The sequence below is a fragment of the Odocoileus virginianus genome, chromosome 17, assembly GCF_023699985.2.
Source record: "Odocoileus virginianus isolate 20LAN1187 ecotype Illinois chromosome 17, Ovbor_1.2, whole genome shotgun sequence".
NCBI lineage: Eukaryota > Metazoa > Chordata > Mammalia > Artiodactyla > Cervidae > Odocoileus > Odocoileus virginianus.
This window is the reverse complement of record NC_069690.1, coordinates 25442286-25465569: the sequence shown is the minus strand read 5'-3', so window position 1 is coordinate 25465569 and position 23284 is coordinate 25442286. Positions and strand designations below refer to the sequence as shown.

The window sequence follows — 23284 nt, the reverse complement described above, 5'->3', positions numbered from 1 at the left end:
ACCTGGGCATCCAGTGCCTAGTCAATTTTACATAAAACATTAACCATCACAGGAGGCTAGTAGCAGCTCTGGGATAGTGTTTTTTTCAATTTAATAACCTAATAAGAAAAGAGTCTTTCCTTTCAAATCATTCCAGTAACAATCCCAGTGCTGAATCTCTTTGGCCAGGCTTGGATCGTGTGCTCCGTTCTTCTAAACTGTTATTGCATAATAGTAAAATTTATGGAGTACTAATTATGTGTGTGTCAAATCATAAATGTAAGTCTGAGTTTTCTATGTTTAGATGTGTAACCTTGGACAATTTAGACTTCCCAAGCTTGAAAAGGCACTTAATCAGTGTCCTCTGTATTATTTTACTTAATCCTCGACAACCCCAATAAAATAGATTCTATCATCATCCTCATTTAAGTGATGAAGAAACTAAAGCCCAGGCAAGTTAAGTATATTATTCAGGACAAAAGAATTAGCAAATGGTAAGTCCACTTGTATGGGTTGCAAATGTGGGTGGAAGCAAGTTCCCTGCAAGAGAATCAGATGCTGCTTCTAACATTGAAGGTAAGAGTTTAAAAAAAACAAACAAACAAATAGCAAAACAACCACACAGGGTACAGGGGTATAAATACTTTAAAAATCTCTCAGTAATAAATTCCTAAAGATAACAGAATATATCAAATTCATGTTGTAAGAACACATATGCATGCTCACTCAGTCGTGTCCAACTCTGTGTGGCCCCATGGACTGTAGCCCACCAGGCTCCTCTGTCCATGGAATTTTCCTGGCAAGAATACTGGAGTGGATTGCCATTTCCTTCTCCAGGGGATCTTCCTGACCCAGGGATCAAGCCCAGGTCTCCCACATTGCAGGCAGATTCTTTAATATGTGAGCCATTAATAAAACAGTACAGAAAAATTTACTAAGGACATGAGTTTCCAGACTGAAGGGTCCTTCAAATGCCCAGAAAAAAGGATGAAAAGAGCCCCACCCAGCCAGACACATCATCATGAAATTTCAGGACACAGGGTCAAAGAGATTTAAAAATCTTTGAGAAAGAAAAAGAGATGGAGATCGGGAATTAGATTTGGCTTTTCATACTTCAGTGAATAACACTGGAAGCAGCAGAGCAATGCCTGCAGAATACTGAAGCAGGGACTCCCCTGGTGGTCCAGGAGTTAAGAATCCACCTTCCAGGACAGGGAACTTGGGTCCAATCCCTGGTTGGGGAACTAGGATCCCACATGCTGAGGGGCTACTGAGCCCACACGCCTCGACTAGAGAAAACCCATTCACCACAATAAAGACTCAGCTCAGCAAAAAAATAAATAAATAAAACAACTTTTGAAAAAATATAGAAGCAGAATGATTTCCAACCTAGAATTCTCCACTTAACTAAATTATCAGTCAAATTTGAGGATGAATAAAGACATTTCCAGATAGGCGAGATTTCAAGGATGCGTTTCCCTCCCATGCATCCTTTCTGAAGAAGCTACTGGAGGCTGTGCTTTTTGAACAAGAGAATAAACCAAGAGGAAGGCGTGCATGCATGCTCAGTCACTCAGTCGTGTCCAACTCTGTGCGACCCCGTGGACTGTAGCCCACCAGGCTCCTCTGTCCATGGGATTCTCCAGGCAAATATACTAGAGTAGTTTGCCATTTCCTCCTCCAGCATGGAATACTATAAATAGGAATCTGACACAGGAGAAAGGTGAAAGGAATCTGAGGATGATGGGCAATCTGAGGATGGCAGCTGTGTGCTAGATGCGGAAGGAAACAAATTAGACTGAAGCGGTACAACCCCAGAGAGAGACAAAATGGTGGAGGGCCACCACCACTATTGCCCCTACCCCCACCCCACCCCAACTCTCATACAGACTTTTAAATCAAGGACAAAATGCCCAGACAGTCTGGCCCAAATTTTTCTCTGAACTTCATCAACCTGCTGATCACTCTTGCATACCCTGCTGCCTGACCTGCTGTGGATAGTGTCTAGAAATGCTCTGCTTTGACCTCTTGGAAGAGTTGGAGGGCAAGTCCTGGTGAACAGAAGATACAGAACAGCCTTTCCTTCTGACTGTGTCCTGGCCAAGCACCTAAAACCTGGCCCATGCTGCGACGCTGCCTCATGTAGCAACGGTGCTGAGCCTGATGCCTAGTGTTACTCATCGTCCTACTCAATGATTTTCCCATAAAAGTCTCTTGTAAATGCTCAGGGAAACTGAAGCCCAGACAATGACCCAGAGACAGTTCAGTTCATCTCCTTCAACAGTTGAAGCATCACCCTTTCCTTACCCTCCTTCACCGGTTCTTGCTGCTCAAATTTTCAGAACTAAGTCATGTTTAGGGATGAATATCTAGGTGGAAAAATGAAGAGAAAAAATGATCAATGCAGAAGTCATCACAGTGTTTAGTGCTGGGAGGTAGAGAAGAGACTGCAACTGAGGAGTAAACAGAGACTTTGGAAAGACTGGCTTTGTTTTATATCTCAAACTTAGTGGATGGTTGTTTACACTATAATTATACTTAGGTTGCATGAATGATTTTATCCCCCCTTTTATTTGATGATGCATTTTGCAACAAACCATTGAAAAAAATCAGGTGCTGTTTATAAATAAGGAAATGAATGGGGACGAGCACAACTAAGAGATATTCATCAGACTCTTTGAAAAATGAAAACATCTGCAAAGACAGAAGATAGGGGACATTTGTTCTGGCTCTTTGTGTTACAGGGGACAGAGACCTGCTTAATTTATTCATTTTTAAAAAAAATTTATTCATTTTTTAAAAACATTTACTGAAGTATAATTGATTTACATGTTTGTGTTAATTTCTGTTGTACAGCAAATTGATTCAGTTATATGTATATATATATATATATACATTTTTCATGTTCTTTTCCATTACAGTTTATCACATATATCTCCCTGTGCTATACTTTAGGACCTTCTCTATATAATAGTTTGCGTCTGCTAATCCCAAACTCCCAATACATCCCTCCCCACCCCTGCTTAATTTAACTCAAGAAAGGAGTGAGGTTTTTTTTTTGAGTCTACCTGTGGCATGACCTGGAGTGATTAAACTCAGGAAGTTTTTCACTCTCCTTACAGGCATCTCTGTGTCCCTGACTGTCTGCTCTGTTCCCTATTGGCTACATAGTAAACCTCCCCCAAATTCTTTAACTTAAAACAACAATAGCCATTTATTTATTGGCTCATGATACAGTGATTTAGGAAGGGTTTGGCAGGGACAGCTCATCCTTGCTTTGTCAGGTGTTGGCTGGGTCAGCTTGACTGGGGCTGGAGCATGATGCTGGCTTTACTGACAAGTGTGGCTTCTCAGCTAAGGTGTCTGTAATAGCTGGGAGCTGGCTGGACCAGTCTCTCCAGCAGGGCTTCTTTACATGGTGACTCAAGGCTCCAAGAGGAATAAAGCAGTCAAGCACCTTCAGCTCTAGGTCCAGAGCTGGCACTGTGTCACTTCTGCTGCATTTCTTTGGTCAAAGCAAGTTCATATCAGAAAGGAGAAATAGACTTTACCTCCTGATGGGAGACGTGGCATGTGCTTAGGAGATGGGAAGAATACTTGGCTGCTGTTTTTCGAACAGTGCTATGTAGCATTTCTCCCACCACATAATTTTGATTTGCATATGATTTTAGTTTGTTGGGACTTTTTATTTTGTTTTTGTTTTTTGTTTTGTTTTTGCCCTTGCAGCATACGGTATCTTAGTTCTCCAACCAGGGATCCAACCTGCTGCCCTGCCGCAGAAGCATGGAGTCTTAACCACTGGACTGTTGGGGAATTCCCTAGTTTGTTGTTGCGCTGGACTTCCCAGGTGGCTCAGATGGCCCTGGATCAGGAATATCCCCTGGAAAAGGGCATGGCTATCCACTCCAGTATTCTTGCCTGGAGAATCCCATGGACAGAGAAGCCTGGTGGGCTATAGTCCATGGAGTCACAAAAAGTCAAACGTGACTGAGCAACTTTCATTTTCTTTCACTTAACTCCAGCCATGTTTTTCTGTCACCTACAACTTTATTGCTAACTAGCAGTTTCTTTTTTTTTTTTTAGTAATCTTTTTAATTTTTCATACTTTATTCCTTATATTGATAGGTTAAGAAAGTGAAATCTTCCTAAGTACTGATTCATAGATAATGTTTATAAGCAGCACATAAAACATTCAGTTTCACAAAGAGTAGTATCCAGTGATCCCTTTAAATGCAATTTTAATCCTTACTTTAAGCTAAATGCAGGAATAATTCAATGAGCTAAATACACACAAAATTTGTATATCCTGAACTACAAAAGTGGTTTCCATAGCCACACATGGTTTTAGTCAAGTACACATTTTCACAATAAATAAATACTAACAAATATGTTAATAAAACACTACCCCAAATGCTTACCTGCCATCAACTTTTTCAGCAATGCCATTCCTGCTACTGAAAGCACTTTCAGAAGTTTTAATCTGACCTGGGGAAATGAATTTTTTAAAAACTTGATGAATAATATATTATAAACCCCAAAGATGATTAATCCAGTAAGTCTTCCAACACAGAAACGTTCATAGGAAATTTTCAGTTTCTCAAAAAATAAAAAATTAAAATTTGATCACTCTTGTTATCTAAAGAGTATTAAAACAAATTATCTTACGACAAATAAACACTCCTACAAAGGCTGTATTTTCTAATATCATTCTCTTCTTAAAAGAAACACAAACCAGTTCACTATCTTTTAATAACTTATACTACTGCAGTCTAAAAGCTTTAGAAATACATGAAACACATCTTAGCTATCAAAGTCAAAGGTTCCATTTAGATTTCACATATTAAACAGCTACAGTACAACCTACAATGGCCCAATATAATTAATGGCATATATAAATATTAATTTACCATTGACATGGTCAAGAGTCAGAAGAAACTGAATGGTTTGCAATCCAAAGATACTTTGACTTACATGTGGTCATTAAAGTCCAATAAGTAATTCAAGTATGGTAATATAATGGCAGGCAATTAAAGGCTCATATATCACTCTAAAATTGAAGATGTGAAAATAAAGCCTGAAAACTTTGTGGTTCTCCATTTTTCATTCACATGGTTAGGTATCAGGACCTTACTGTGGAAAATATAGTTACTAAGTATGGTTGCCCCAGAAGATAATGAAGCTTCAGAAAGTACAATAGGTGTCAAGATCCATAGTTTGCTTCATCAAATGCTTTTCTAGCGTGTTTCAAATCGTCATTCATAGTAAGCAAGTCTTTAATCCTAGCAAATTTTCTTGGCTCCTTTCGAATCAAAAAGATGATATCTTCAACTTGTACCTGACCATGACTTCCTCCAATTGACTTTGCCTTATGAGTCATTTTGGTGATGAACTCTATGACAAGGTCTTCAAGAATATCTACTGATTCAGTATAAGGATTCTGGTCATCTCCAAACCCATACATCATACACCTTAATTCTTTAGAAAAAACTCTCTTTCTTTTACTCTGTTCACCTTCTACACCTCCTCCAATTTCTTCATTTTCTTCTTCAAAGGTGGGATTCTCTTCTTCATCTGCCATCCCACCAGCCAGCCACTTCTGCAGTGCACCCACCTCCCTTGGAGCTCACAGTTTCTTTTTATGCTTTTAGGTTCAAATTCCTAAGAACTGATTGGTTCAGTTCATCTTTTTCACCTTATTCCACTGGCCAAAGCCTAATTTTTTCCTCAAGGTTTTAGTTTGAAAACCGTTCAGCTTTTGGAATAATTGCACATATAGTACATTGAAATCAATAGACCCTTTCCTTAGAGTCACCGATTTTATCATTTGCTACATTTACTTGATCACACTTTCTTTCTCCATGCATATATGTATGCAGTCAGTTGAAGATATCAAATACTTTGGTATATATCTCCTGAGATCGAGGGCATTCTCCTGTATAACCACAGTCAAACAGTCACACTCAAGAAGTTTCACAATTATATACAACTGTAATCTAATCTGCTACTCAGATTCATATTTCCACAATTTACATATGATTTTTTTGGATCCAGTATTCAAATAATGAGCGCACACAGAAATTAGTTTTCATGTCTCCCCAATGTCTTTTAATTTAGACAAGTTCTCTGGCTATTTTTCATCTTTTGTGACATTGACTTTTTGGAGAGTCTAGGACAGCTGTTTTGCACAATTTCTTTCAATTTGATTTGCCTGATTATTTCTTCTTGATTAGATTCAACTTAAACCTTTTTGGTAAGAATACTACATGGGTAGGATTTTCCTGGTGGTCCAGTGGCTAAGACTCGTGCTCCCAATGCAGGGGGCCTGGGTTCAATCCCTGGTGTGGGAATTAAGAGTTCACATGCTGAAACTAAAGATCCCACATGCCACAAGGAAGATGGAAGATCCTGCAAGCTGCAACTAAGACTTGGTGTAGCCAAAATTAATTAATTAACTAAAAAAAAAAATACTACATAGGTTCCCCCTTCCCTTGTCCCCTTCCCCATCACTACTCAGGCTCTTTAGCCCAGAGCCTTCTAGGTAAGTTTGGCCAAGGGAAGACAGATGGCTGGAGAACAGGAGGAGGGAAAAGGCTGGGATAGTTTCCCCTCTTTCTCTCTTCTTGTGAGGTCCTTGACTGTGGCTACTTCTCTCCCAAGAAGTCTCCTCTCCCCCACAAACAGACCCTGCCTCTGTGATTCCAGCTCCCTGGAAGTCCCCCCCGCCCCGCCCCCTTGCTTCTGGCTCCTTCTGACTGGCCTCAAACTCTGTGCTCTGATAAAACCTCCTTCTCCTGCCGTCCCTTCTGCCTAGAGCAGCAGTTGTTTCTGGCCAGTTGCTAACCTTCAGTCTCCTCACCATCCTGTGTTTGGCTTCTCAGCTTTTCCATTTCCTGTGGAACCAATTTCCTTTATTTAGTTTGAAAAACCCAGGGTGGTGTCTGCTTTCCTGACTAAACCCTGACTAATACAGGGAGGGTGTCTAATCCTGGTGACCTGTGGGATGGAGTTATGTGGTATAAACTAAGGCAGCATTAGCAGCAGGGGCTGTAAGAGGGGAAATTCTTTTAGATGGAGGAGTATGCACTGTAGGTCTCTTCCCTGGTTACATGGAAAGGAAGTGTACAAAAAGGTAACATTGTTGGGTGGCAGAATTTTGGGTGATTTTCATATTATTTTTTCTTCTCTTTTGTTTTTCCACATTACCTACATTTTCTGCAGTGGACATGAATTGTTTTGGCATGAAGAAAAAAATCTAGCATGCCACAGTTAGTAAGCAAATGAGAGAATGGTACACATGTACAACAAGCTGTATCAGAGGATGTGGAAGTGGCTCACCCCCATAAGGGCTCTCCCCTGGTGGCTCAGACAGTAAATGCCTCTGCCTACAATGCTGGAGACCCGGGGTCGGGAAGATCCCCTGGAGAAGGAAATGGCAACCCACTCCAGTACTCTTGCCTGGAAAATCCTGTGGACAGAGGAGCCTGATAGGCTACAGTCCATGGGGTCGCAAAGAGTCGGATACGAGTGCTTTGGCTCCCAAATATTTTTTTCCAGCTTTATTGAAATATAGTTGATAAATAGAATTTTAATGTTAATAGATTTAAAGTGTACACTGTAATGATTTGATTATGCATGTATGTTGTGAAGTGATTCCCACAATTGAGTTAACGCATCCATAATCTCACATATTTACCATTTATTTATTTATTTGGGAAAAGGAGAAGGGAATGGCAGAGGATGAGATGGTTAGATAGCATCACCAACTCAATGGACATGAATTTGAGCAAACTCCATGGATAGTGGAGGACAGAGGAGCCTGGTGTGCTGCAGTCCATGGGGTCACAGAGTCAGACACAACTGAGCAGCTCAACAACAACAAATTTATTTTGGTGCAAACACTAAAGTTCTATTCTCTTAATAAATTTCAATTATACAATGCAGCATTATCAACAGTCACTATGTTATACATTAGATATATATATCCCCCAGCCCCTAGCAAACACTATTCTATTCTTTGTGTCTTTGAGTTCAACTTTCTTTTCTTTTGGCTGTGTGTCATGTGGGATCTTAGTTCCTCCACCAGGGATCGAACCCCCATCCCCTGCATTGATTGGAAGGCAGATTCATAACTACTGGACCACCAAGGAAGTCCCTATTGAATTCCTTCCGGAGAGTAAATTTCCAGGAGAATAATTAATGGTGAAAACATCATGGATATTTTTATGTTTCTGGACCCCTAAAGACAATTCATTTCCTTAAGATAGTACTAATATTTACTGTCTCCAAGAACTTACAATTGCTTTAGTTTCACTTCAATTTTTAGAATAAATAGAAAGGTAGAGAATGAAAACCTTCTTCTTGTTCCAGTCTTTCTAGTTCCTACACACATCTATCATGGAGACCATGGTATTCGTCATATGATTTAGAGTTTCTCATGAACAAGCCAGCAAAGTGAATGCATGTAAAGAGGGCATACTAAACACATTGTTCTTAATTTTGGCTTTTAAATTTGTATTTTGGAAATCTTTCTATATCTGAACAGAGTACTTCCTCATTCTTTTTACAACTGTAGAATTTTCCTTTGAATAAATTTACTATAATGTACTTAACCAGTCATCTAATGATGGACATTTAGATTTTTTCCCCCAGTCTTTTGCTAAAGCGAACAAGGAGATGATTAACCTTCCCCTCACATTATTTTGCCTGTGTGCAAGTAGATTTAAATAATGAATTCTCAGAAACATTACTGCTGGCTCAAAGGGTAGATACACTTGTGATCTTGTTGAAGAAGTGAAGTCACTCAGTCGTGTCTGACTCTTTGCAACCCATGGACTGTAGCCCACCAGGCTCCTCCATCCATGGAATTTTCCAGGCAAGAGTACTAGAGTAGGTTGCCATTTCCTTTTCCTGGGGATCTTCCTGACCCAGGGATTGAACCTGGGTCTCCCGCATTGCAGACAGACGTTTTACCATCTGAGCCACCGGGGAAGCCTGTGATCTTGTTAGATGTTACCAAGAAATTGCCCTTCAGAAGGATGATATCCATTTACATCCCCACTAGCAATGTTTGAGACTGTGATCACTCTATTATCCTATTATGCACAGAAGAGTGTGTTATTAAATCTGTGAGTCCATGTGTCTTGTGAAATGTTTATTGTAGTTATATTTATCTTCTCTCGATCTACCGTTTGATTATTTTGTATTTTTAATTCTCTCTTTATTATCTTATTGTAACACTTAGAGTAGTTGTTTTATAGCCCTTGTCTTCTGACTCCAACATCTCTGTCATATCTGGTCTGTTTCCATTGACTCTATTTTCTTCTGATTATTGGTAATATTTTCTTTCCTCTTTGCAGTGCTAGTAATGTTTAAATACCATTTATTATTTATTTTTATCTGCATTGGGTCTTCATTGCTGCACACAGGCTTTCTGTAGTTGAAGGCAAACAGGGGTTACTTTCTTGTTGTGATGAGCAGGCTCACTAGTTGCAGTGCTCTGTTTAGTTGCTCTGTGGCCTGTGAGAGCTTCCTGGACCAGGGATCAGACCCATGTCCTGAATTGGCAGGCAGATTCTTGTCAACTACTGGATCACCAGGGAAGTTCCCTAGGACTGGTTGCTTGTTTCACAGAAAAAGAAGGGTAAAGATAGGAAAGTATTTTGTTTGTTTACTGGATTCATTCACGAAGTGTTTACTGAGCACCTATTATATGCATGCGTGCTCAGTCGTGTCGACTCTTTGTGACCCTATGAACCATAGCCCAGTAGGCTTCTCTGTCCATGGGATCCTCCAAGCAAGAATACTGGAGTGGGTTGACATTTCCTCCTCCACCCCTCCCCCACCCAGGGACAGAACCCACATTTCCTGCATCTCCTTGTGTTGACAGGCAGAGTCTTACCACTGAGCTGCCTGGGAAGCCCTTATTATACACAGGGCATTAAGAATATGAAATTTGTGCCCTCAAGGAGTTCCTAGCCTGGTGGGGGAAACAAAATGATAAAAAAATAAATGCAACTGTGTACTACTGTGAAGAATGAATTCTGTATAGGATGTGGAGCACAAGGCAGGGAGGGGTCAGTTTATGTTGGGGAGACAGAAGAGACTTATTGGGGAGCAAGTTGAACTGAGTCTTGAAATTTGAGTAGGCATCTGCCAGGTTGGCAGAGATGAAGGAGAATTGGGGAGAGGGTAAGCATTTTGGGCAAATAGGCAGCAAGAGTTCCAGGATGCTGGTGAAATTTCAGGGAAATCCATGAGGTTGGGGCCAGGAAGACATAAGTGATGTGGTTGCAAAGGAAACAGGAGACCCATGAGAAAAGTTCTTTGGAGTGCTGGTGAGAGATAATAAGGACCAGAAACGGGGAAGGGTTAGCAGGAATAGAGATGGGGGAGGGTGAAAGAGATGCTAAGGAAGTGGAATTGTCAAGACTGTTGTTCCATTGGTGATGGTAGGGAGAGAGAAAGGAGAGAGAGAGAGGGCAGAGAAGAGGGAGAGATGGCAAAAGAGATTGATCCAGTATGACTCCCTAGTTCTTGACTGGGGCAAGTAGGTGTATGATGGTGTCATTTACAGAGATGTGGGACCTGTAAGGAAAGATTGGGAAATGTGATCAAGTTGGTTTTTGATGAAGGTCAAGTTTGAAGCACCAGGACTTCCCTGGTGGTCCAGCGGTTAAGAAGACACCTTCCAGTGCAGGGGATGCAGGTTCAATCACTGGTCGGGGATCTAGAATCCCGCATATTGCAAGGCAACTAAGCCTGAGTGCTTTAGAGCCGGTGCAACACAGCTAGAGGAGCCCTTGCGCTGCAACGAAGAGCCTGCTTGCTGCAACTAAGACCCGACACAGCCAAATAAATAAACACGAATAGAGAAGATTAAAAAAAAAGTTTGAAGAACCTCTTGAAATTGTAGGCGGGTACCCATGGCCCACTTTACTGTGCACTGCTTTGCATGTGTAAGGCTTTGATGTCTGAGAAAGGTCAAAAGTTACCTCCCAAAAGTTCTTTGGTAGAGGAACTATGAGCAAGTGCAATTCAATTCAAAATAAGTTATTGAGCATTTACTATGTGCCACACAGTGCAACACACACTAATCTCCAAGGGGAGAGAGATTCTGTCTGCCTTGCTCACATTTGCATCCCAATATCTGATACAGTGACTGATACACAGTGGACATTTAATTAGTGTTTGTTGAATGACTAACTGAATGTATGAATGAACATATTTGGTAATGAAAATAGCAACGAGTATCTCCTGAATCCCAAAAGCTTGGGGAGACAAATGCATAGACAGGGTCAAACAGCATATTAAATGCTTGAATAGAATGGATGTAATGGGCAGGGAGGACTCATGAGGGAATGGAGTGACTTGTGCTGGGTTTTAAAGTTTTCTGGGCAGAGAAGAGGAAAAGACATTCCAGGAAGAAAGAATAGACCATATAATGGCCTAGAAGGGTGAAAGTGCATGACATGGCTCTCAGACTAACCGTTTAGTGCATCTGTACTCCACCTGGCAGCCATCAGCCTGCCATCCCCTAGAAGGAAACAGTCCCCGTCCACAGCCTGTGCTGAGGGGAAGCTCTGGGTGTTCTTACTTTACGCAAAATGAAACTGCTTTTCAGCCACAGGCAGATCATAAGGTGTCTAGGACCCTAAGAGTTACACTTGAGTGGAACTACTGACCAAACCAGAAGGAACAGGGCCAGTCTCTCGCTATGATGTGAGTAAGTGAGTGCGTGTGGTTGTGGTGGCAGCAATGGTATGGAAACCACAGAGACAAATCAGGCAGTAGCCATAGCATCACAGATGGAGAGAAGCCAAGATGACCATAGGAAACAGAAGTTACAAAAATACTAGAAGCCACATGGCAGAGAAAATACATGCTGAGCAGAGGGAGAAGCAGTTGCTTTCAGAGAAGCAGATGGAATCAGAGGTCAGCCTAGTATATCACGTCTACATAGATTAAAACCCATTATGATGTTATAATGTATGTGTGTGCTCAGTCACTTAGTGGTGTCTGACTCTGCAACCCCACAGACTGTAGCCCACCGGGCTCCTTTCTCCATGGGATTCTCCAGGCAAGAATACTTGAGTGGTTGCCATTTCCTCCTCCAGAGGATCTTCCCAACCCAGGATCTAGCCCATGTCTCCTGCATTGGCAGGTGGATATTTTGCCACCCTGACACCTGGGAAGCCCTAGTAATGCTATAATACTTGCTATACCATCAAACATGTTGAATAATTCACTAGGAGAGGATATTTAAAATTTCTGTTGTTCTTTATTCCCAGTGACCCAAGTTTCCTGCTCATATCATTTCCCTTCTGTCTGAATAACTTCTTTTAGCAATTCTTTTGGAGCAGCTCTGTTGGCAATGGATTCTGTTTGTTTTTCTTCATTTGAGAATGTCTTTATTCCGTCATCCTCCAGGTTTTTTTTTTTCCCAGATATAGAATTCTGAGTTAACAGGTTTTTTTTCCCCCTTTCTCATCCCTTAAAGAAATATGATTCTACTTTATATTGGCCTCCATTGTTTCTTTTCTTTTTTAAATATTTATCTTTATTTTATTTGGCTGCGCCGGTCTTAGTTGCAGCATGTGGGATCTTCAATATTCATTGTGGCATGCAGGGTCTTTTTTAAGTTGTGGTATACAAACATGTGGGATTTAGTTCCCTGACCAGGGATCAAACCCCAACCCTCTACACTGGGAGCACAGAATCTTAGTCACTGGACCACTAGGGAAGACTCCAGAAGTTGTTTTCAAGTATAATTTTAGACGTAAATTTCCTCTTTATTATTATTTTTTAGTTTGAAAACACATTTGAGTTTTGGCGTGTTCACATTTCTTGGTCCACCTGTGCATTCTTTCAATGTGATAAATCCCCAATCCCATTGTTTCCTGGCTTCCACTGTTGCTACTGAGACTTCTGTTGTCATGCTAACTCTTGCCCTTGGTGATGATCTTTCATTCTTTACAGCCGTTTTCAGGACCTTTTCATTTGTGGTATTCTGAAATTTTACTCTAATGTTTCTGGTTATGAATTTATGTTCATTTTTTTCTCTTTGGGATACACTGATCTGTGAGTTTTAATGCTTCATTTGTTCTAGAATACTGTTAACCAATATTGGTTAAACTTTTTCTGTTGTCTCTTATGACCATACTTTCCTTTCAAAACTCGTTATTTCTATGATATACCTTCTCATTTTATTCTCCATGTCTCTAAATCTTTCTTTTGTATTTTTCATTTCCGTATCTATTTTTCTCATATTCTGGATATATCCTTTTGACAAACCTTCTAATTCTCTAATCCTTTCTTCAACTGTCCCAATCTGCTTTTTAAGCCATTCTTTAAGACTTTAATTTCAACAATCCTGTTTTTTCTTATTTCTAGAATATATTTTTTCCTGATCTATCCAATCTTGATCATCTTTTTATATGCTTTCATTTGTAAATCAACTCTTTTTACTCTTTAACATTTCTTGTGTGTATGTGTGTTTGTCTGTATGTGTGTTTGTCTGTATGTGTGTATGTCTGAATTTGTCACTTTAAAATTTTCATTTATTTATTTATTTGATGTGCTGGATCTTCATTGCTGCACACAGGCTTTTCTCTAGTTGTGGTGAGCGGGGGCCACGCTCCAGCTGCGATGCACAGGCTTCTTCTATTGTGGATCACAGGCTCTAGGGCATGCAGGCTTCAGCAGTTGCGGCTTGTGGGCTCAGCCGTTGCAGCTCCCAGACCCAGAGTAGTTCTGACCCAGAGTAGCACAGACCCAGAGTAGTTCTGATGCACAGGTTCAGTTGCTCTGAGGCATGTGGGATCTTTCCAAACCAGGGATGAAACTCATGTCTCCTGCTTTAGCAGGTGCACTCCTTACACCTGAGCCACCACGAAAGTCCTGTATTTGTTGCTTCTAATAGCTTTATCCCCTTGGAATCTGGTTTTTTTTTCCCTTGCTACTTCTGATTTTTACTCATCGTGGCTGGCTTCCTTATATATGTGATAATCTTTGTGAATCCATTGATTTGATTGATTGCCTGCATGCTCAGTGATGTCTGTCTCTTTGTGAGTCCATGGACTGCAGCTGCCAGGCTCCTCCATCCAAGGGATTTCCTAGGCATTGCTTGATCTTAGTATGTGGAAGACGCTTTCTTCCAGAGAGTGTTTGCTTTGGCTTCTGGAATAGTCAGGGAGTGCTCCAACATAAGACCACTTTATCCTTTCTTTGAAGGTATTGGCTCAGATTAGGAGTTGCATGCTGGTGTTTCAAGGTTAAATGCCCCCTACAACATTATTCCCCTAGAAATCTGGACTCTGCATCCCTGCCTTTCCTGGCTGCCTGACCACACAGGCTGAAAACTTGCCTCTCTTTCTCCACAACACTCTAGCTCCCTGCTAACCAGCACATATAAAAGAACCATTTAGAATTCACGGGGAGGAAATTTATACTCACTGAAAACCAAAACAGTATACATGAAAAGTTCTAGACTGAAAACAGTCTATTTTACTAAACAGTTATCAGTCAATTCAAATTTATTTGCATGATGTTAAGCAAAGTCAGTTATGATATTTTGTTGTTGTTGCTAACTCGCTAACTTATGTTGTCATAACTCTTTGTGACCCCATGGACTGCAGCACACCAGACTCCTCTGACCTCCACTGTTTCCTGGAATTTCTCAGATTCATGTCCATTGAGTCAGTGATGCTATCTAACTATCTCATCCTCTGCTACCCCCTTCTCCTTTTGCCTTCAATCTTTCCCAGCATCAGGGTCTTTTCCAAGGAATCAGCCATTCGAATCAGGTGGCCAAAGTGTTGGAGCTCCAGCTTCAGCATCAGTCCTTGCAGTGAATATTCAGGGCTGATTTCCTTTAGGATTGACTGGTTTGATCTCCTTGCAGTCCAAGGGACTATCAAGAGTCAGCACCACAATTCGAAAGCATCAATTCTTCCGTTATTGTCCAACTCTCATATCCATATGTGACTACTGGGAAACCATAGCTTTGACTATATGGACCTTTATCTGCAAAATGATGTCATTGCTTTTTAATACATTGTCTAGTTTTGTCATAGCTTTCCTTCCAAGGAGGAAGCGTTTCTTTATTTCTTGGCTGTAGACACTGTCCACAGTGGTTTTGGAGCCCAGGAAAATAAAATCTGTCACTGCTTCCACTTTTTCCCCTTCTGTATATTTTAAATATCTTCTATCTCTTTATTTCCTTCCATTATTTGTTCTTTTTTGTATTTGCACTTTCTCACTTCCTCAGTTTTGTTTGGGCTAATGAGTTATTTTCTTTTAAAGAAAGTATTTTAGATTTATATAGTAGTTCTGCTTTTTTTGTTTTCTAGAATTATAATTTGTTTTTTCATTTATTCCTTTCTGCAGCATTCCTTTAGTTTATTTTTTTATTATTTTCTAACTTTTAAAGAGGAATTCTGATTTATGCATTTTGTTTTGAAGTATGTATTTAAGGTGATTAAGTATTCCTCTGAGTACTACTTGAACTGCATTTCATAGATTCTGGTATATATTCTTTACGTTATTTTTATTATTATTTCCATTAATTCCTTAGTTTTGGGTATGTTTCCCTTTTGATCCAATAATTATATGAAAGAGAGTTTTATTTTTAAACTTCCAAATAGAGAGGACTCTTTGATTTTCTTATTAAATCCATTTGTTGCAATGTGATTATAGGATAGTTTGTGCATTATTTCTGTAGGTGGGGGGTTGCAATAGTCCTTAAGTCTTAAATATGATGAATTTTCATAAATACTATTGGACACTTGAAAAAACAGAGTGTCCTCCACTTCAGGATGCAATGTTTGATATATATTAGTAAGGTCTGCTATGTTAATTACATTGTTTAGGGCCACTCTGTTTTTAGCTTTTAAAAAAATTATAACTTATTTTGGATTGGATGAGACAAGTAAATGAAAGCCTCTTTAAAAAAAAAATAATGTATTTATTTATTTGACTGCTGGGTCTTAGTTGCAGCATATGTGACCTAGTTCCCTGACCGAGGATCCAACCTGGCTCCCCCTGCCCCTGCACTGGGAACATGGAATCCTAGCCACTGGACCACCAGGAAAGTCCCTAAAGCCTCCTTTTTATTAGCATGTTTCTGTTTCCTTTTCCTTGCTTACCTTGTAATTTCTGCTGTATGAAGGTTACTTTTATGTTATTTGGTAAATCAATATTCATAATTGTTTTATTTTCATTGCCAATTGTACCCTTTAGCTTTCTCAAGTAACCTTGTTTTCTTGGCTCATATTCTACCTTGTCTATTATTAAGATCATGACTTCTGTTTTAAATAGTTTGTTATATACCCTTGCCAATCTTTTAATCTTTAAAATAAACTTTAAGATTGGTTTTAGAGTTACAGGAAAACTATGAAGATTGCACTGAGAGTTTTCATGTACCTACACACCTAGTTTTCTCCGTTATTAAAATCTTAGATTAGTAGAGGGCTTTAAACATGAAGAGAGTAGGAGGAAGCAAATAACACGAATTGATAATGTAGGAGATGGAGAAACAAGAATACACATAAAGCATTTAAAAATAAAACCAATAAAATAAGCAAATCTCAAATGAGCTTAATTTTTTTTTCACAAAGTGAGAGAATAAAAATAAGCCATATTAAGAAGGAATAAAAGAAACATTACTTATACAATATAGGTTTTAAAAAAAAACAAAAACCAACCCACAGTAACTGTAGCAGGGATAGAAAAGAGGGAGTGCTTTAGGAATCCCTGATAATTTACAGAGCCTGCTGCAGGAACTTCATCATTTTGCCACGTCTAGTGTTCATGCTGTAACATTCCATCCAGTTAAGTGTCAGCGGTCCTCTTTTTAGGTAATCGGAATTGTTGCTTCAATTTCAGCCAGTCCACATAGTGAAAAATGTAACCCACCTGGTCTGAAGATGAGACACTCTAGAACCACACATTTTAATTCCTCAGTTTATTGTTCACGGTTTAAATAGAGAGCCCTCTAGGGGGCAGCAGTGGAATAACAGGAGCTGCTGCTTGGCTGTTGTGGAGAGTGGAGACAAAATGGTGACCTCCAGTCTAGAGCTTCCAGCTCAAAGAGAACACTTAGCATCACAACCCTTGACCCTTTCTCTTACTGTTTACAGGTGGCCACCATGTCACATACAGCAGTGTAAACCATTCACGGAGAATCCAGTGTGAGTGCCTACCTGGATTTGGTGCAACAGTGCCGCCCGCCCTGCGCGAGTACAGATGGACTAAGAGGTAAGAACTGATCAAAGTCACATCAGAGGGATGTGACCAAGATTCCCGAAGGTGTTTCAAGCCTGGTATAAAAGGAGGGTAGAAAGATGATTGATGGGAAAATTGGGGGTGTGGAGTTCATACAGGAATCAACATTAACAAAGATTTAGAGCCTCTTATGTCCAGTGATGCCTGGGCAGATTTTGTCAGTAAAAGAAGAATGATTGTACCAGATTCTCCTGGCAGATTATGGTGGGCTTTTTTGTTTTGGAAGTATTGTTGATTTGCAGTGTTGTGTTAATTTCTATTGTACAGCAAAGTGATTCAGTTATGTGTGTGTATATATATATGTACATTCTTTTTTAGCCATTTTATTTTTCATTATGGTTTATCATAGATACTGAATACAGTTCTCTGTGCTGTTGTTTATTATGGTGGAATGATTTGAAGACTGGAGTGAGCCCTTGGCCTACCCATATTCAGTCTTGATAGTTTAATTTGGGTCTCAGTAATCCTGGTCCAACTGTCTGCTTAATTTCTTCACATAGATGTCCACTGTTAGATGAACAGTCTAACTCTTCTTCCTCTCCAGCCTAGTCGTGCCTGAACTCAAACTCAGACTCAGTCTTTTAACCTCCCTTATCCACTCCTCTTCTGAAATTCAGTCTTCATGTCCTTTCAATCTTTACCTCACAGAGTTTCTCCAGAAAAGCTTATGACCAGTGAAAAAATTCTGAGAGTTTATTTCTGAGACTGTCTTTTACAATCCTTCTGAGAAGGCAAGTTCTAAGCTCAAACTCCACCTCCTGCTGGGTGAGAAGGTGACTGAGTTGTTGAAAGGTTGGCAGCAGGAGGTGATTTTTAATGGGCCGCATGTGTCTGTTTCTACCTTATTCAATGTATTATGTTGTTGTCGTTTTGTTGTGGCACACGGACTCTCTAGTTGTGGCATACAAGTTCCAAAGCATTCGAGCTCAGTGGTTGCAGTTCACGGGCTAAGTTGTTCCATGGCATGTAGGATCTTACTTCCCTGACCAGGAATCAAACCCACATCCCCTGCATTGGAAAGCAGATTCTTAACCACTGGACTGCCAGGGAAACCCCATTCTTTTTTTTATGGCTGAGTATATTGGGAAGAAAAAAAAAATATATATATATATATGATAATTCTTAATCCAACCATATGTTAATGGGCACTTGGATTGCTTCCTTGTCTTGGCTGTTGTAAATGTGCTGTGCTGTGCCCAGTCACTTGGTCGTATCTGACTCTTTTGTGACCCCATGAGCTGCAGCCCACCAAATTCCTCTGTTCATGGAATTTTCCAGGCAAGGATACTGAAGTAGGTTGCCATTTCCTACTCCAGGGAATCTTCCCAGCTTAGGGATAGAACCAGTCTCCTGCATCTCCTGTATTGGCAGGCAGATTCTTTTACCACTGAGCTGTTGTAAATCGTGTGTATCAAAGTTTTAAGTGAGAGTCCCAGAAATTCATGTTCTGTTAGCAAGGCCCCCATCTCCTTCCCCATCCCCCCAAACCCCTCATCATCTTTGTCTCCGGATCAGAGACTGATATTCCATGTCCTTTATCTCTGTTTATGTCAGTTGTTATAAGAAGAACAGGTTTAGGGCTGTTAATATGATTCTTCTCATTGCTAGAAGTGTTTATTTACACTTCCATCCTTTTTTGTTTGGCCAGTCTTGCAGAAGTTTGTCAGTTTTGTTGGTCTTCTCAAGGAGTCAGTTTTTTACTTTATTGATCCTATCAACTGTATCTTTATTCCTAATGTATTATCTTAAAATTTTTAATTCATTGATTCAGCCCCCTGGTATTTTATGGATTTTTTCTTCTCCTTTTTGTAACTATCATGGTGGTCTGAGGTCTTTGAAAAGAGAATAGATTGGGGCTAATTTACTGATGCTGTTCTTTATGCTGCTGGGTTTTAGGTATTCATAGGGAAGGTCTATGCTCTCATTTCTGGTCTTGTGTCCTTTGCTGCTGAGGGTAATTGATAAATAAAACAATATTGTAAATACAAAATGATAATGAATTTGATGAAGTGTTGACAAATTCCCAAAGTAGAACTAAATCTTCCTCAAGAATAGAAAACCTAAATATATTTTAAACTATTAAAGAATTTTATCATATAGTTAAAAATCTTCCTACCAAAACAAACAAGCAAACAAAACAACAGCAACAAAAATCACATACATACTCAAACAGACCTAGAAGTTTTAGAGAGTTGTGTAAAATATTCTAGGAAAAGATAATTCCAGTCTTAGATAAGATGTTTCCAAAAATAGCAACAACAACAAAAAGAGAAATCCTACCCAAATAAACTCTACTGGGCAGTTAAAACCTTGACAAAATCAGAGAAGGATTGCTTAAGAAAAGAAAATTATAGGCATTTCTCTTAATAACATAGAGGTGAAAATTGCAAAATGTTAACAAATTGAATTCAGCAATATAAAAAATGACTGGGTTAGATACATCTCAAATGTACAAAGTTAGCTTAAGATTTAAAAAGTCATGTAGGAGCAGTGTGAAGAAGAGGCGAGAGCGACCCCTGGACCGACTTAAAGCCCGTGCGCCACTGCATCCCCGTGTCCAGCGCCTACGTCCCGCCGCCGCAGCCACCATGCCCAAGAGAAAGGCTGAAGGGGATGCTAAAGGAGATAAAGCCAAGGTGAAGGACGAACCACAGAGAAGATCTGCAAGGTTATCTGCTAAACCTGCTCCTCCAAAGCCAGAGCCCAAGCCTAAAAAGGCCCCTGCAAAGAAGGGAGAGAAGGTACCCAAAGGGAAAAAGGGGAAAGCTGATGCTGGCAAGGATGGGAATAACCCTGCAGAAAATGGAGATGCTAAAACAAACCAGGCACAGAAAGCTGAAGGTGCTGGAGATGCCAAGTGAAGTGTGTGCATTTTTGATAACTGTGTACTTCTGGTGACTGTACAGTTTGAAATACTATTTTTTATCAAGTTTTATAAAAATGCAGAATTTTGTTTTTAAAAAAAAAAAGTCATGTACATGCAATACAATGCCAGTCAAAATCACAACAGGTTTGGACTTTGCTGGTGATCCAATGGATAAGAATATGCCTGCCAATGCAGTGAACATGGGTTTGATCCCTGGTTTGGGAAGATCCCACTTGCTGAGGGGTAACTAAGCCCAAGTGCCATAACTACTGAAGCCCGAAAGCTCTAGAGCCCATGTTCTGAAACAAGAGAAGCCACTGCAATGAGAAGCCTGTACACCACAACTTGAGAGTAGCTCCAGCTCACCTCAATTAGAGAAAGCCTGTGCACAGCAGTATAAGACCCAGAGCAACAACAGCAACAAAGTCACAATGGGTTTTCTTTGTGGAACTTCACAAACAGAATCTAATATTTATATGGAAGGCCAGAAGTCGAAGAAAAGTGAAAGCACCCTTAAGGACAAGTTAAATGAATATCTATTTTCAAATAATAGGCTATGTTCATCATAAAAATGTAGTAATTATGTTAGTGTGGAACAGAGAAAGACAAACTGATAAAGGAAATAAAATAGCCAGAAATAGTCCCATTCATACACGGGCAACTTGATTTATGTCAGCATTATAACCTAGTTGGGAAAGATTTCAACAAACAGTGCTGGGATAACTAATTATCCAGGTGGGGAAAAAATGGAATTGGACTATTATTTCACACCATATCTTAAAATTTTATTTTAATTAATTAATTAATTTTTTGCTGCACTGCATCTATTGCTGCTAGTGGGCTTTCTCTGGCTGTGGTGAGGGGGCTACTCTTCCTTGCAGTACACGGGCTTCTCAATGCAGTGGCTTCTCTTGTTGTGGAGCTTTAACTCTAGGGCATGTGGGCTTCAGTAGTTGTGATACACGGGCTTAGTTGTCCTGTGGCATGTGGAGTCTTCCCAGAGTAGGGATCAAACCTGTGTCTCCTGCATTGGCAGGCAGATTATTCACCACTGGACCCCCAGAGAAGTCCCCATATTTAAAAAAAAATCAGTTTCAAGATGAATAAATGGAGAAGTCAGGGTTCATGCAAAGCCACAGAAAGATAGATACTATATAATTCCACTTATATAAAATACTTAGAAGAATCAAAATCATGTAGACTGAAAGTATAATGGTGGTTTCCAGGCTCTGGGGGAAGGGTAGGATATAGAATTATTGTTTAATGGCTATAGAGTTTCAGTTTTATAAGATGAAGAGAGCAGTGGATGATGGTGATGTCTACACAACAGTGTGAATGTATTTAATGCCACTGAACTGCTATACTTTAAAATGGTTAAGGTGGCAAATTTTATATTATGTGTATTTTAACACAACAAAAAAAAAAGAGAGCGAAAGAAAAAAGAATTCAGAGACAGGAAACATTCTTGGCTAGCTTTTTCCTTGAATATTTTGAAGGGATGGACCCACTGATGTTTGGCATTGAATACTGTGGCTTGATCTTCTTGCCCTTCTGCCTACAGGATTGTTTACTCACCTTTAAAATCCAGTAACTTTAGGGATATACCTCTGAGTTGACAATTCTAGGTCAGTTTTCACTGACACTTGATTTTTCCTTTCAATATGTAGATTTTTATTTCAAGAGAGATTTCTTCCATTATATATATTTTAACATATGTATTCTATCCCACTGTTTTATCTCATTGTTTCTTTTTTAGGAATTGCAATTAATCTGTTCTTCACTCTCAGTCATTCATACCCGTTGTGTATTTTCCCGCTGAACCTTTCATTTTTATTTTGGTTTGCATTATGTTTTATTAGCTTTTAGATTTCTAACCTTTGTACTGTGCTTTCTATGTCTAGTCCCTGTTTTACTCTTCCTAATTTTATCTTATATTTCTTCTATGTATTTTTTCTTTTGCCTTGTGTTTCTTCCCAGAATTCTGCTAGTCCCTTCTTTATATATATATATATATATATATATATATATATCTTAAATATTTTTATTTTCTTTTTTGTGCTCCTGATCTTCCCCTAACATGTGCTCTCTTAATTAACTCCTTTTTTTTTCATATTCCATTGGTTTTCTTCATTGAAGTATAGTTGATTTACAATATTGTATTAATTTCTGCTGTATAGCAACGTGATTGAGTTTTATATGTACACATTGCTTTTTTAAAATGATTTTTACCAATGAGATCTATTTATTTTTGGCTGTGCTGGGTCTTCGTTGCTGCGCTCGGGCTTTTCTCTGGTTGTGGTGAACGGGGGCTACCCTAGTGTGGCGCGCGAGCTCCGAGTGGTGTGACGGCTCCTGTTGCGGGGCTCTGGCCCTAGGGCCCGGCGGCCTCAGGAGTCGCAGCACAGCGCCTCGGTGGTTGTGGCCCCGGGCCCTCGAGCAGGGGCTCAGTGGCTGTGGTGCGCCGACCGAGTTGCTCTGCAACGTGTGGGTTCTTCCTGGATCAGAGGCCCAACCTGCGTCTCCTGCATTGGCAAGTGGATTCTTTACCACTGAGCCACCATGGAGGTCCATACATACCTTCTTTTTTAATATGCTTTTCCATTATACTTTATCATAGGATATTGAATATAGTTCCCCATGCTGTACAGTAGGACCCTGTTGTTTATCCATTTTATGGATAATAGCTAACATCTGCTAACCCCAACCTCCCGCTACATCCCTTCCCCAAAACCCTCCCCTTTGGCAAGTACAAATCTGTTCTCTGTATCCGTGAGTCTGTTTCTGTTTCATCAATGGGTTAATTCATGTTATATTTTAGATTCCACATATAAGTGATATCATATGATATTTGTCTTTCTCTTCCTGACTTTACTTGGTATGATAATCTCTAGTTGCATCTATGTTGCTGAAAATGGCATTATTTTATTTTTTATGGCTGAGTAGTATTCCACTGTGTATATGTACTTTTTTGAATTAGAGTTTTGCCTGGATATATGTTGAGGAGTGAGATTGCTGGATCGTGTGATGATTCTGTTTTTAGTTTTCTGAGGAACCTCCATACTGTTCTCCATAGTGGCTGCATCAACTTACATTCCACAAACAGTATAGGAGTACTTTTCTTCACACCCTCTCCAGCATTTGTTTTTTTGTAGAGTTTTT

General features: G+C 39.7%; 1 long non-coding RNA gene and 2 pseudogenes across 1 annotated transcript in view; 2 read left to right on the top strand and 1 right to left on the bottom strand.

The window, feature by feature from the left end:
- LOC110150102 (uncharacterized) overlaps positions 1–23284 on the top strand; it is a 107627-nt gene that overhangs the window by 40698 nt on the left and 43645 nt on the right. Inside the window, exon 3 of the long non-coding RNA XR_011492218.1 lies at positions 17115–17232. This is a non-coding gene — a long non-coding RNA (uncharacterized lncRNA). The remainder of the gene's footprint in view (positions 1–17114; positions 17233–23284) is intronic.
- LOC110150101 (transcription initiation factor TFIID subunit 13 pseudogene) lies at positions 5136–5557 on the bottom strand (annotated as a pseudogene).
- On the top strand, positions 19762–20207 carry LOC110150171 (non-histone chromosomal protein HMG-17 pseudogene; annotated as a pseudogene).